Source organism: Penaeus monodon, chromosome 12, assembly GCF_015228065.2.
Source record: "Penaeus monodon isolate SGIC_2016 chromosome 12, NSTDA_Pmon_1, whole genome shotgun sequence".
In the NCBI taxonomy this organism is placed as follows: domain Eukaryota; kingdom Metazoa; phylum Arthropoda; class Malacostraca; order Decapoda; family Penaeidae; genus Penaeus; species Penaeus monodon.
In genome coordinates this window covers 17,461,279-17,474,282 of record NC_051397.1, presented here as the reverse complement: position 1 = coordinate 17,474,282, position 13,004 = coordinate 17,461,279, and positions in this window count along the sequence as shown.

Below are 13,004 nucleotides of genomic sequence, written 5' to 3'. Positions count from 1 at the left end.
ATAAATATATAAATATATATATATAAAATATATAATATATAATATATATATATGTTTAATAAAATATATATACAACCACACAACACACGTGAATGTATGTATGTATATGCATATATATATATATATATATATATATATATATAATATATTATAATATCATATATATATTTGGTGTTGTGTGTTGTGTGTGTGTGTGTGTGTGTGTGGGGTGTGTGTGTGTGGTGTGTGTTGTGTGTGTGTGTGTGTGTATGCTTTGGTTGTGTGGTGTGCGTGTGTGTGTGTGTGTGTGTGTGTGTGTTATACAGGAGTGTGTGTGTGTGTGGTAATTATAAAATATATGTTTATATTTATATATGTATATATAAATTATATAAATATATGTATATTGTATATATAACATATATATATATATATATATTTTAATAATATATATATATATACATATATATATATAATATATATATATATATTATATATATATATATATATATTATATGTATATATATATATACATACATATATATATACATGAAATATATATATATATATATATAAAATATTATATATATAATATATATATATATATAATCCCACATACACACACACACACACACTCCATTTATACACATACATATATATACATATTTTAAAAAACATATACCTATACTTATACCTAAACACACACACACACACACACACACACACACACACACACACACACACACACACACACCACACACACACACACACACACACACATATATATATATAACACACTAATAATTTGGGAAATTTTGGGAAAAGAAGAGTGGGAAGGAAGAATGGAGATAGGGGAAGGATAAGGGGTGGAGGAAAATGAATTTTTAGAAAAAAAAAATAAAAGGAGCTGGGCTTAACCCAACATGCAGGGAAAATTTTTGGGGTAATAGGTTATTTGGGTTCTTTGAAAGGAGGAAAAGGGTGGGGGGGGCCAGCGCCATCTTGAATCTGTTGGTTCGGTGCGGGTGTCATCGGGCGCGCGGGGCTCCCCTCCGCCACACAGGCTGGTGGGAGGGCGGCCGGCCATCTCTAGGTGCGTAAGGTACGAGTACCTATGACCTTGAGTATGCTGCCCTGAAGGTACTCCAGTGTGATTGAAATGGTGCCTGAAACTTTTTTTTTATAATTTTTATTTATATGTGGTCATCAAGGAAAACTGCAGAGCAACTTTTGAATCAAGGGAGGGTAAGTTAATTTTTGTGCACAGCTTGTACTTCAGGCCAGCATGCCAGACCGTGTGGAAGGGTCATCAACATCTTTTGTGACAAGAACAGTCTTTTGTCGTCGGTCTTGTGTTGTTTATGTAGTTTTGATGATGCTGAGTGGCTTGCATCGAGTCATGTGAGCGAAAGCCGAAGTGTTTGTGTGAGAGAAGGTTATTGTCTTCGAGGTATCACAGCTGAGTATTTATGTTTTTTTTTGTGTTTTTTTTTTTTATTTTGCCTAATGTCTCGAGTAGACTAATAGGGTGGTAGCAGTCAGGTCTTTTGGTGGCTTTGGGATGAGGGCCACTAAAGCAATCTTAAAGAGAGAGGGAAAATAGCCGGTAGCAAGAGAGGCGTTGTAAAGGTCAATCAGAGCTTGTTTTAGGTTGTCTTTAAAGGCGAATAAGAGCGTCGCGTCCGATCTGTGAGGAGCCTGGTGCCTTACCAGGAAACCTCTTTACTTCTTCTTTTACTTCCTCACACGAGATGGGACTGTGAGTTCGCAGCTGCCATCCAGCCTATCCAGACGGAGAACTGGCTCTATGTTAGTTTCTACCCTGTTCTCTAGATTCCAGGTATCAATTTCTTGAATTATGTCAGTGAACAGGGGGTGAGATGGGTGAGGGTAGAAACTTTGGCCCAGTGTTCTTCAAAAATTTTGATAACATCCACGGGATCTGAAACTTATACGTTATTATGAATGAGGTGGGAGAAGGGGGGGGGGGGTAGTTACTACCTTTAAATTGTCGCATTTTTTTCCCAAAATTCCCTTGGATTGCGAACTCTGTTACAATCTACTTTTCAACCTAAATCTGTCCAATATTTTTGTTGGTCGTTATCAAGACTATCGATGAAGTGTCTTCTTTAGAATAGATAAGTTCCATAGAACATGGTTTAATCTGTTTAAATTTTGAGTAAAACGACTTCGAAAACAAGTTAGGAGACGTTTTGTCCTTTCAGATGGCTGGAATGATATGCGAGTTTTAAACCAAGACCTGGGGATGGTGCTCAGCATAGGTGAGGCGATGGAGGCGAAGATGTAATTGCAATGCCCATCTGTTGTTTGGGAATGGAGCCTATCAAGATTAAATTGAAAATTTTGATAATTTAATTTGGATTTAAACTACTCCAGGTCTGTTTGTTTATACCGGAAAGGTCATGTGGTATGTGGTATATTGGTATGTGGTCTGAACAGTGGAGTTTTTTGGTTTCAAAAATAGAAAAGAGTTGCCTACCGTGTGCATTGGTAGTGCTGTGGTGTAGTGTCGTGTGGGTAGCGTGGATATCTCCGGCAAAGAAGACTGGGATAATTAAAGACTGTATAATTAAATAATTTGTTGAAGTCTAAAAGAGACAAATTAGAATTTGGTTTTATATAGGCAGTGGAAAGGATAATGAGGCCCTGTGGGGTGAATAACCTGACAGCCAGGGTGGCTGAATGAGAGGGTGAGGAACTCGTGGATGACGGTGGATTATATGAGCATACAGGACCCCATCTGCAATCCATCCCCTAATTGCCTGGATGTATGTGTAACCATACTGCCAAATTCTATAGCCATTGGTGATGGATATAGAAGTCAGTAGAACCACATCAGGGCGTTCTTGTTCTACAAAGTCTTAGAAAAAATATTTCGTAACCAAAGAATTACCTTACATTTGCTTGAACAATCGTTAGTATGCCCCTCAGGGTAGACCCATTTTACCTGAGTTTACCTTGCGTGGCGTTATCTGATCCCGGTAGCGGTTCCGTGATCGAGCGATGGACGGTTCCTCGAGGTCAGGGAGAGAGTCCTACGAGCAGGACACAGGGCGGAAGTCCTGGGAATCGGCGGACCAATTCCCAATACTTCTGCGTTGTCCCAAGCGTCCCTAGAAGGGAGCACGGCAACGGTTCCCTCCAAAGGGGTGGAGCTCTTCCTCGGCTTCGGGAACGGCCTCGACGTCGATCTCGGAGTCGCTACTCTCGTCGTCAAGAATAGTTTCATCCAAACGATAACGACGAAGCTGCGGGATTAGGGGATCCTTTTTGTCTTTTTTGGAGTGCTTGTTTGGTGGTGAGATCTGTTTGCGTTTGTGTTCAGTGTTTTTTGTAGTGTTAAGTGCTTGTGCAGTTTCTCTTGGTTTTCGTTGTGGTGCTGGTTGCAAAACGAGGTGTCTCTGTGTGAGGCAATGAGGCTCTGGGTTAGTGTTTGTCACCTCAGTTGCTATGATTTGTGATGTTGTGGCGTATTCAGGGATGTATAAATTGTCGTCTTTGAAGATCTCCTCTGGGACAACAATGCTGGGGAAGCCACTTCCTTGTAGCATGATGGGGACGATATTTGTGAATTTCTTGGCGTTGTATTTAACAGCAATAAGAGCTACTTGTAAAATAGCTTGTATTTTCTGGTTTGTATTAGGTGTGAAGGTGTTGTTAAAATGGGGAGGTGGAGGCAGAGTTGTCCTGAAGCTAGATGCAGGTCGTCTGGGTGTGCTAGTCTGGGCAGGCAGTGTGGCGGCTGTTGTTGGCGTATGAAGGAGCGGTGTTTTTGTTTTCCCTAATCTGAGTTCGTTTTGCTTTCAATATTTCTTTCCTTTTGGGCTCCCCCGTTGATTTCCACTTCATCTTCAGCACCAGCCATACCTGTGGGCACTCACACCCACAACAAACACTCCCCAAAGATGTAAGACACCAGTCCAAATAGTAGATGCCAAAACCCATCTACTATAACACACATACATGCATACATACACACACTCATAATACACACACATATATACATACACATACAATCATATATACATACATACATATATGCATGTGCATGTGAGCGTGTGTAGGTGTGTGTATTGGGGTGTGTGTGGTGTGTGTGTGTGTGTGTGTGTGTGTGTGTGTGTGTTGTGTGTGTGTGTGTGTGTGTGTGTGTGTGTGTGTGTGTGTGTGTGTGTGGTGTGTGTGTGTGTGTGTGCCACACAAGACGCATCTCTTCCCCGCGGGAGCTAACCCCCCCCCCCCCCCCGCGAGAGGAGCGGACGAGGGGGTGTCGATGAGCCTGTCAATACATCACTCTCCATCATTACATAAAGTATTTCATAATCCAGGATCGAAGAATCAAATATCGCGTGACATCCAGGACTCTGGAAGCGTTCGCTTCGTTTCTTCATTTTCTAAAGATTGAAAAAAGAGGAAGGGTGGCATTGAGAGGAGAGGGAGGGGTAGAGGACAGAGAGCGTAGAGACGAGGGAGGGGGAGAGAGAGAGAGCGGAAGAGAGAGGGAGAGAGCGAGAGGAGAGGGAGAGTGAGAGAGAGAGAGAGAGAGAGGAAGAGAGAGAGGAGAAATATGAAAAGGACGAGGAAAGAGGCAGATCCGCGCTACAAGCAATAGTTCCCCGCTCAAACAACATCAACTAAACACTTGGAACAACTTCCGAACAGATACATTTCCATTAAGAGAAAACTTGTGCATGGCTGAGGCGCTTTACAACCAATGTGCATGCCGATCTCTGGCAGGTATCATTCGAGAATGTGAACAATTTTCAGACAGCTAATGTTAACGAGCAGCTGTCCGGCTGGTGACAGGGGAGGTTCACCTGAAAGGTAATATGGTACTCCTGCCAGTATCCAATAAAATTCATAAAAATCTCTCCATCCAGTCACCCATCCCCTTCTCAATCCTCCTCTACTGTCCACTCTTTTCCCCTCTGCATCCTCTCTCTCCCTCTCCCTCATTCACTTCCCTCCTTCCTCTCTTTCGCTCGAACTTTCTTCTTTCCTACCTTACTTCCGTATTCCTTCCTCCACCCTTTACGCTCCTATGCTCTCCCTCTGCCAGTCATCTCGCCCTTTTTTCACTTCCTTCTCCTCTTTTCCCTCCTTCCTCTCTCATTCACCTCTCCCATCCTCCCTCCATTGTACCACTCTCCCCTTCTCCCTCCTTCACTCCCCTCAGCCTCCCTCCCTCTCTCCGTACCTCTCGAATGATCCCTTCTCTTCTCTCCACTCCGCTCTCCCCCTCCCCCCCCCCCCCCCTACTTGATCATCAGCGGAACCTCTCTAACTGAGCAAGAGACGTCACACCTTCTCCTCGGTGCGTAAGGTCGAACATCACATATCACTCCAACGGCAATCGAACCCACGTGCAGTGGTGCTGTGCAAGGTGCAGAGACCGGCAGAGGGAAAAGGGAAAGAGGGAAGAGGGGAGAAGAGATAAGGGAGAGGAGAGAGGGGAGGGAGTGACTGAGGGTCTTGCTTCACCTCTTAACCTTTAGCGAACGGAGAAGGTAGGGTGATGAGAGAGTCGGATGGAGAGAGAGAGAGAGAGTTGAAGGGGGAACACGTGACAAGAGAGAGGAGGGGGTGGAGGGGATGAGAAGGAGGGAATAGGTAAAGGGGGAAGAGAGGGAAAGAACGGGCAGCAGGTGACAGGAGAGTGGGAGTGAAGGGAGAGAGAGGGAGAGAACGTGAAGCGGTTGACATAAGAGAGGGGGAATGAAGAGAGAGAGAGGTTGAGAAAGTGAAGCGGGTGACGGAAGAGCAGATCAGCGACGGGGGAGGGCGTGTGCGTCGCTTCCTTAATAATGGGGAGCTCGGTGCGTGTCCCGGCCGCCCTTCAGCACACATGGCTCGTAAACACCGCACTCACTGGCGGTTTCGTGTTTTCAAGCAACTATAAACTAAATAAAATGAAAGACAATTACAAAACGGGAATGACAATGAAAGAAAAGGGATCCAATGAGTTTAATCAACTACAGTGTTGCAATGGAAGTGGCGAGACCTGAAAACTCCCAGGATTTAGAATCACAGTAACAGTCAAAACATTTTCGCTTGAAAGAGGAAAGAGAGGGAGAGGCAGGGAGAGGGAGGGACGGACACACACACACACACACACACACACACACACACACACACACACACACACACACACACACACACACACACACACACACACACACACACAGGGAGAGAGAGAGGGAGAGAGAGAGGAGAGGAGAGGGAGAGGGAGAGGAGGGAGAGGAGAGAGAGAGAGAGAGGAGAGAGAGAGATAGAGAGAGAGAGTGAGAGAGAGAGAGATGAGAGAGAGACAGTGAGAGAGAGAGAGAGAGAGAGAGGAGAGAGAGAGAGAGAGAGAGAGAGAGAGAGAGAGAAACACAAGCTGCTCCATTTTCCTCCCCATCACATCGGGAAGCAAAGCGATATTTGTAAACATCTGACCTTCGACTTAATCAAAGCCACTGAGAGAAAAGACGAAGAACAAAGATAAAGAAGGCAAAAGAGAAATGACAAGAAAGATAGAAAATGACCCTCTAACTTGATCTCGCTCTCAAAACATCCTAACTTACGCCGTCTTTATATATCTTTTCGAATATCTTTTTCATAATCGTCAGTCCTGTTGAGGCCTGCAAATGCATAGACTTGAGGAATTAAAACCTATTTCTTTACTACGTAGCGGTAAAATTGTATTCTAAAATAGTTGAGGTGTGGCTTGTTGCGCAAATATTTCAATACAGGAAAATAGAATAAGTGCATCGTTTAAAATTCTTAATGAATTTTGAGCTATCATCATTTCAAATGTTTGTACTTCCTGCCGTCATAACTACTTTAATCCTTCTTATCATTATAATTAACTAGTTGCAATATCTATCAGCAAAACACGCGTGGTAAGAGTCCCTCTGAACCGCTCAAGCTACCTCGTGCAGAGAGGGCCAACTCCCCCTCGGACCGTCGCCGCGCGCTACTCGCCACGAAAAATCACACGACAAAGACTCGACACATGAAAACCGCGAGTCGAGTGGGGGGAAAACATTTTCTGAAATTCTAGCGAAAAAAATTATTGAATAAGAAACGAAAATGCAGAAGCAAAAGATGAAGAAACTTTAGCAAAGCTCTCCGAACACTTGACACGCGTGCATATACATGCATATACATTAACACGCACGCACAGAAGGCCCCAAGAGAATGCGTGACAAAACAGGTACAATATATAAGGCTTTCTTCGTGTATTCTTACGGCAACGACCACGAAGCAAAAATCAGCGCACACGGCAGAGCGTATCTGTGAGCAGTATCTGCGTTCATTATCTCCAAATCCGACTTTGACACTTCAGTCGCACTTCGTTATATGGCTTTATTCAACGCCAACGCCACTCAGAGCGACTCTGAACTTATTTGAAGCTAGAATTAACTTTGTTTACCTGCCTCACGGTGAAGAAAATCGTTTAAGATCGCCCAGATATGGAGCAATCTGGCCCTCGGTATGAAAGCTTTTCCCCCCGGGCGAAATCCTCCCCAAGCCTTATGCAGAACGAAGACTCGCTTTAATCTGGTTTCCTCGGCCAAGCGTTGTTTTCCTGACGGCATGTTTGTTGCATCTAATTATCCTTTTGCTTTTTTGCTCTCGCTCACGTAATCTACACGAAATGAATGTCTGCTTACATTCACATACGCAAGCTTAAGCGCTAACATTAATTCACGTACGCACGAGCGCTAATATACGGATTTGCGCTAGCTTAACTATACGTGGACATAAGCTCACACACTCAAACACACACACTTATCGCATTGAATAAGCAATCCTTCTCCTTCCCTCTTCCTCTTCACCTCTCTTCTCTTCCTTCTCCTTCATTTCTCCCTCTCGACCATATTCTCTCGGCTATAATCCCCCGAGTACAAAATAAAGAGATAAAAGGAACCAAAGAGAATGAACCCGGGGAGAGGGGGATATTAGATTTGAGGTCAAGGAAGGATTAAATGGTGCAAGGAAAAAAGACAGGCTGAAGTAGAACCGATAAAGAAAAGGATTAAGCGGTACAGGGTAAAGGAGGTAGAATGAAGCACAGCTGACTGAAAAGGATACGGTGGAAAGGAAAGGATAAAAGGATCGGATAAAAAAAAGTGCGCGTATGTGTGTGAATGAACGCAGATACAAATTCTTCTTTGGAAGAGTGGCATGAGATAATGATAAAACTGACACGTTCGCATCTTGACAAAGAAAGGGAGGGTACTCGGAAAGGAAAAAGGAAATACGTACCAAAAGAGCAAAGAGAGGAAGCGACGGCACATACCCCAGAAACCAAAGAAGGGGAGGAACGGTGCCAAGGAGAGGAAAGGAAAAGGGATGGGAGCCGAAAAGGGAGAGTGAAGGAAAGGAGGGTAGTGCGGGACCCCAAAAAAAGGGAAAGGAGCAGTGCCCTAGAATGCAAAGAGGGAGCAAAAGTACCCGGGGATAAAGGAGTGATGGAAGGCCCCCCGGAGAGGTTGTGGAGGAAAGGATAGGAAGGGCGGGGACAGCTCCAGTGAAAGAACGACGCACCGTGAATGAAAGCGAAGCCGGAAATAGCTCCTCTACTCGATCATGCTGGCACATCCGCAGGGGAGATTACTGCGGAATTCTTTTTGGGCCGAACTGCCTAAATATTGTAAAAGGCGGACTAGTCAAAAGAATGATTCTGCCCTCTGGGTCATAATGATTTTATACCCCCGGGATCTCCTCAGTGGAGGTGACCCCCTCTCTCTCTTCCTTCTCTCCTCTCATCTCACCCCACTCACTCACTCCACCCTCCCCTCATCTCACTCCTTTCACTCCTCCTCCTCTCCCCCTCCCTCATCTCTCCTCTCTTCCTTCTCTCTCTCTCTCTCTCTCCTCTCCCTTCCCTTCCTCTCCCTCTCTTTTTCCTCTCCCATTCCCCTCTCTCTCCATCTCCCTCTCTCTCTCCATCTCCCTCTCTCTCTCCATCTCCCCCCTCTCATCTCCCTCTCTCTCTCCATCTCCCTCTCTCTCCCATCCTCCTCTCTCTCATCATCTCACCCCTTCTCCTTTCCCCTCTCTCTCTCATCTCCCTCTTCTCCTCCATCTCCTCTCTCTCTCCATCTCCCTCTCTCTTCCCCTCTCTTTCCCTCCTTCTCTCCATCTCCCTCTTCTCTCCTCCCTCTCTCCCCCCTTCCCCTCTCCTTCTCTCTCCTCCTCTCTTCTTTTCTATCCTTCCACGGCTTTTCTTCCCCTTCCTTTTAATGTCTTCTCCCCCAATAATTCAACTTTCCTTTTCTATTCGTTTTAATGAACCTTTCTCATCCGCTATCTGTTTCCTCTTCTTCCACTACTTGTCTTTCACATCTTCTCTCTAATCCTCACTTCAGTCCAGTTCTAAGTTATCTTCTAAGTTATCGGCTATTCTCTCCCCTTCAGTCCCTTCATTAATCGCTTATTCGTTCCTTCACACCCTTCATCGTCTCCTTTCTACTTCTACACTTTCTCCTTTAATTTTCCTTTCCTCCTCTTCGTTTCTCTCCTTTCTTCCTTTTCCTCTTTCTCTGTTTCCTTCTTTATATAACCTTTTTTTCGGCTTCTTTTCCAATCCTCCGCCCCTTTCCTTCCCCTTCTCCCTCTCGTTGTTTTCCTTTTTCAGTCTTCCTCTTTTTTCTTCTCCCTCTCCTTCTTTCTATATTCTTCGTATCCCTCTCTCTTCCCTTATTGTCCTCTCCTTCCCCTCTCCCCTTACCCTGTGCTTCCCCTTATTTCCCGTTCATTTTCTCTTATCCCCTCTCCTTCCTCCTATTCCCTTTTCCTTCCCACTTCTCCCTCCTTCCCTTCCTTCCTATTCCTTCCTCCCTGTTGACCTCCCTTTTCCCCATCTCCCTCCTCTCATTTCCTTCTTCCCCTCTCCCCCATCTCCCTCCCTTTCCGCCCCTTTCCTCCCCCTTACTCCCCCTTACTCCCTCCTTCCCCTGTCCCCTTCTCCCTCCTTCCCTTCCTACCTATTCCTTCCTCCCTGTGCCCCTTTCCCTCCTCTTTCTTCCCATTTCTCTTCCTCCTCCTCTCCCTCTTACCCTGTGCAGTGGTAGCGTTCCGGACTAGCAATCTTGCTGACCTGCGTTTAATTCCCCACCCCAGTGGATGGTAACCCAGGCCATTCCATGCACACATGTTTCATTTTAGAACCAAAATGAAACATACAGCCTGTCAAAACAAGAATAACAATCGTAACAAATGGAATAAAACTAAATTATAATCATATTATTACTTCCTTCTTCCCCTCTCCCCTCCACCCTCGTCCCCCCCGGTGACTTACCTCAGCCAGGCCGTCGAAGCGAGCGAAGAGTTCGTTGAGCATCTTGACGAGCTCGGAGGCTTGTGTAGGTGGACGAGATCGCGGTGAATCCCACGATGTCCGCGAACAGGATGCTGCGGAAGGAGACGAGACGGACTTAGTCATGGCAGAGACGCGGCGGGGGGCGCCGCCTGGCACGCGCCTTTATCTCTCTCGCTCGCTCTTACTTCTGTGCTCTCTCTTACTTTCTCTCTCCTTTTCACTCTCACTCTCCGTCTGTCTGCGTCTCTGTCTCACTCTCTGTTCTGCAATCTCTGTTTTGTCGTTCTCTTTACTTTCTCTCAATCTCACTCTGTCTGTCTGTCTGTCTCTGTCTGGTATAAAACACAAGACACTAAAAGCACGTACAATTCACACATTACATTAAATCTCTCTCTCTCTCTCTCTGTCTTCTCTCTCTCTCTCTCTATCTTCTCTCTGTCTTCTCTCTTTCTCTCTCTCTGTGTTCTCTCTCTCTCTCTCTCTTTCTTTCTTTATAGTATATCACTAATCCATCCCTTGTAAAATATATGGGTTACATTAATCAATAACATTTCATCGAACAACTGAATGAACATAATTAAACGAGTAGCATAATATAATGAATAACAGTAACAAACGAGAGAGATAAATGATTATTCAGCGTTAAACAACCAAAATCATTAAATAACTAGACAAAAAAAATACCTTTTTTTGCGGGAGTAAAAACATGCAGACTGCAAGGGTTGGGAAATGCTGCCTCGAGGAAATGCAATGGGAAGGTGAACTGTTTGCAACCCTAATGCAATGGAGTGTGTATTGCCAGCTCCAGTGCAAAGAAGTGCTGGGAAGAATAGCGTGCGTGTAACAAAATGGGTCGCAGAGATTTCCTCAAAATGAGTGGGGACATGTTTCACAGCATTGATCCTCCGTCGGGTGATGTGGCGGTGAGTGGGGGAGAATGCGCGCGGACGAAGTTGTGATGAAAAGTATGAAAAGTGTGGTTCTTGAATAGTGGTGAATAGTGTGGGGGAAACGGGAAGATGCTTTTATCTGGATTATACGTCTGGTTTGTTTTGAAGCTCTCTAAATAAGAGAGAGAGGGGAAAAAATCCTAGATTTAGTCCATCCATTTCAAACGGACGGTTTTTGATATATATATATGATATATTATATATATATATATATATATATATATAAAAATATATATATATATACATATATATATATATATATATATAAAATAGATATATAATATATATATATATAATATATATATATATATATACCACACACACACACACCACACACACACACACAACACCACACAACACACACACACACACACACAAACACACACACACACACACACACACACACATACATATATATGTATATGTATGTGTACAGTTATATGTACATGTATATATATACATATAGTAATATTTTATATAATATATATATATATATATATATATATATAATTTTATATATACATATATATATTCTATTTGCACCTACAACATAAAATTAAATAGATCAATAAACTTACTGAATATGAAGAAGTTATAGTTACATAATTCTAATATGTGCTGAATGAGCGAAAAAGAGGAAGAGGGAGAAGGAGAGAGATGGGGAGAGAATGGGTGCCGGAAACGGACAAAGAAAGAAAGAGAGAGGGGAGAGAGAGAGAGAGAGGGGGAGAGAGAGAGAGAGAGAGAGAGGGGGAGAGAAAAGAGAGAGAGGGGGAAGAGAGAGAGAGAGAGAGAGAGAAAGTGACAGGAGACAAGGAGATAGAGGAAGAAAGTGAGAGAGAGGGAGACAAAGGGAGGGAGTGAGTGAGTGAGAGAAACGTAAAGAGAGATAAGCGAGGGAGGGAGGAGATAGAGAGTGAGAGAGGGGAAGAGAGATGAAAAGGGAAAATGCTCTAGTGACTAGAATGAGAACCATGAGAATTTTTTAGTTTAGTCCTTTATACCACCCTGGCTAATTGCAAAAGTGTGAGCAAGCTGTGGTACATTTGATGCATGGTCATAACATTATAGAATGGTATTACATTTGAATTTTAGGCTATAACGTTATGATAAGTACTTTATAAGTTAAAGGAAAGGAACAATTACACAGTCCTTTATTTACTCATCTGCCACGCAGGCGTACAGCTCGGGCGTGAAAAGGCATTACTTCATTTGATATGAGGCCATGTGATACTACATTCCAAATTTAGGAGACAATATATGTATATCTTCTAAACCCTTCAAATGATATGAAATGGTTACATATTTCTCCGCATCTCATGCTAGGTGGTCTGAAAAGCTGTAACACAAGACACTCTGAGATATAATGTACAAGTGTTCGCTTATATCTTCATTACACAGTTTACACTTAGTTCTTCGACATTATAAAGTGTAATGATCTGCCACTACAATCTATATCCAAGTGCTTTATGCTACAGCTTTCAGGGCGTTGAGAATTAATCAACTCTGTCAAGTCCTCTTTGAACAAGGCTTTAATGCTGTATAAAATTCTAGAAAAGGTACCCCAAGAGCTATATCCACACTTTGCTTGTCAAATGCTGATTTGCTAGACGACCAGCATGATCATGCCTAGGAATTCCAAATGCGATGAATCCACACAAGACGTATTCATGGCCTCGTTCTTTTGCACGATGACGACATTCAATCCACTGTCTAGATTTCAGGCTGAGCATCGTTCTATTCTG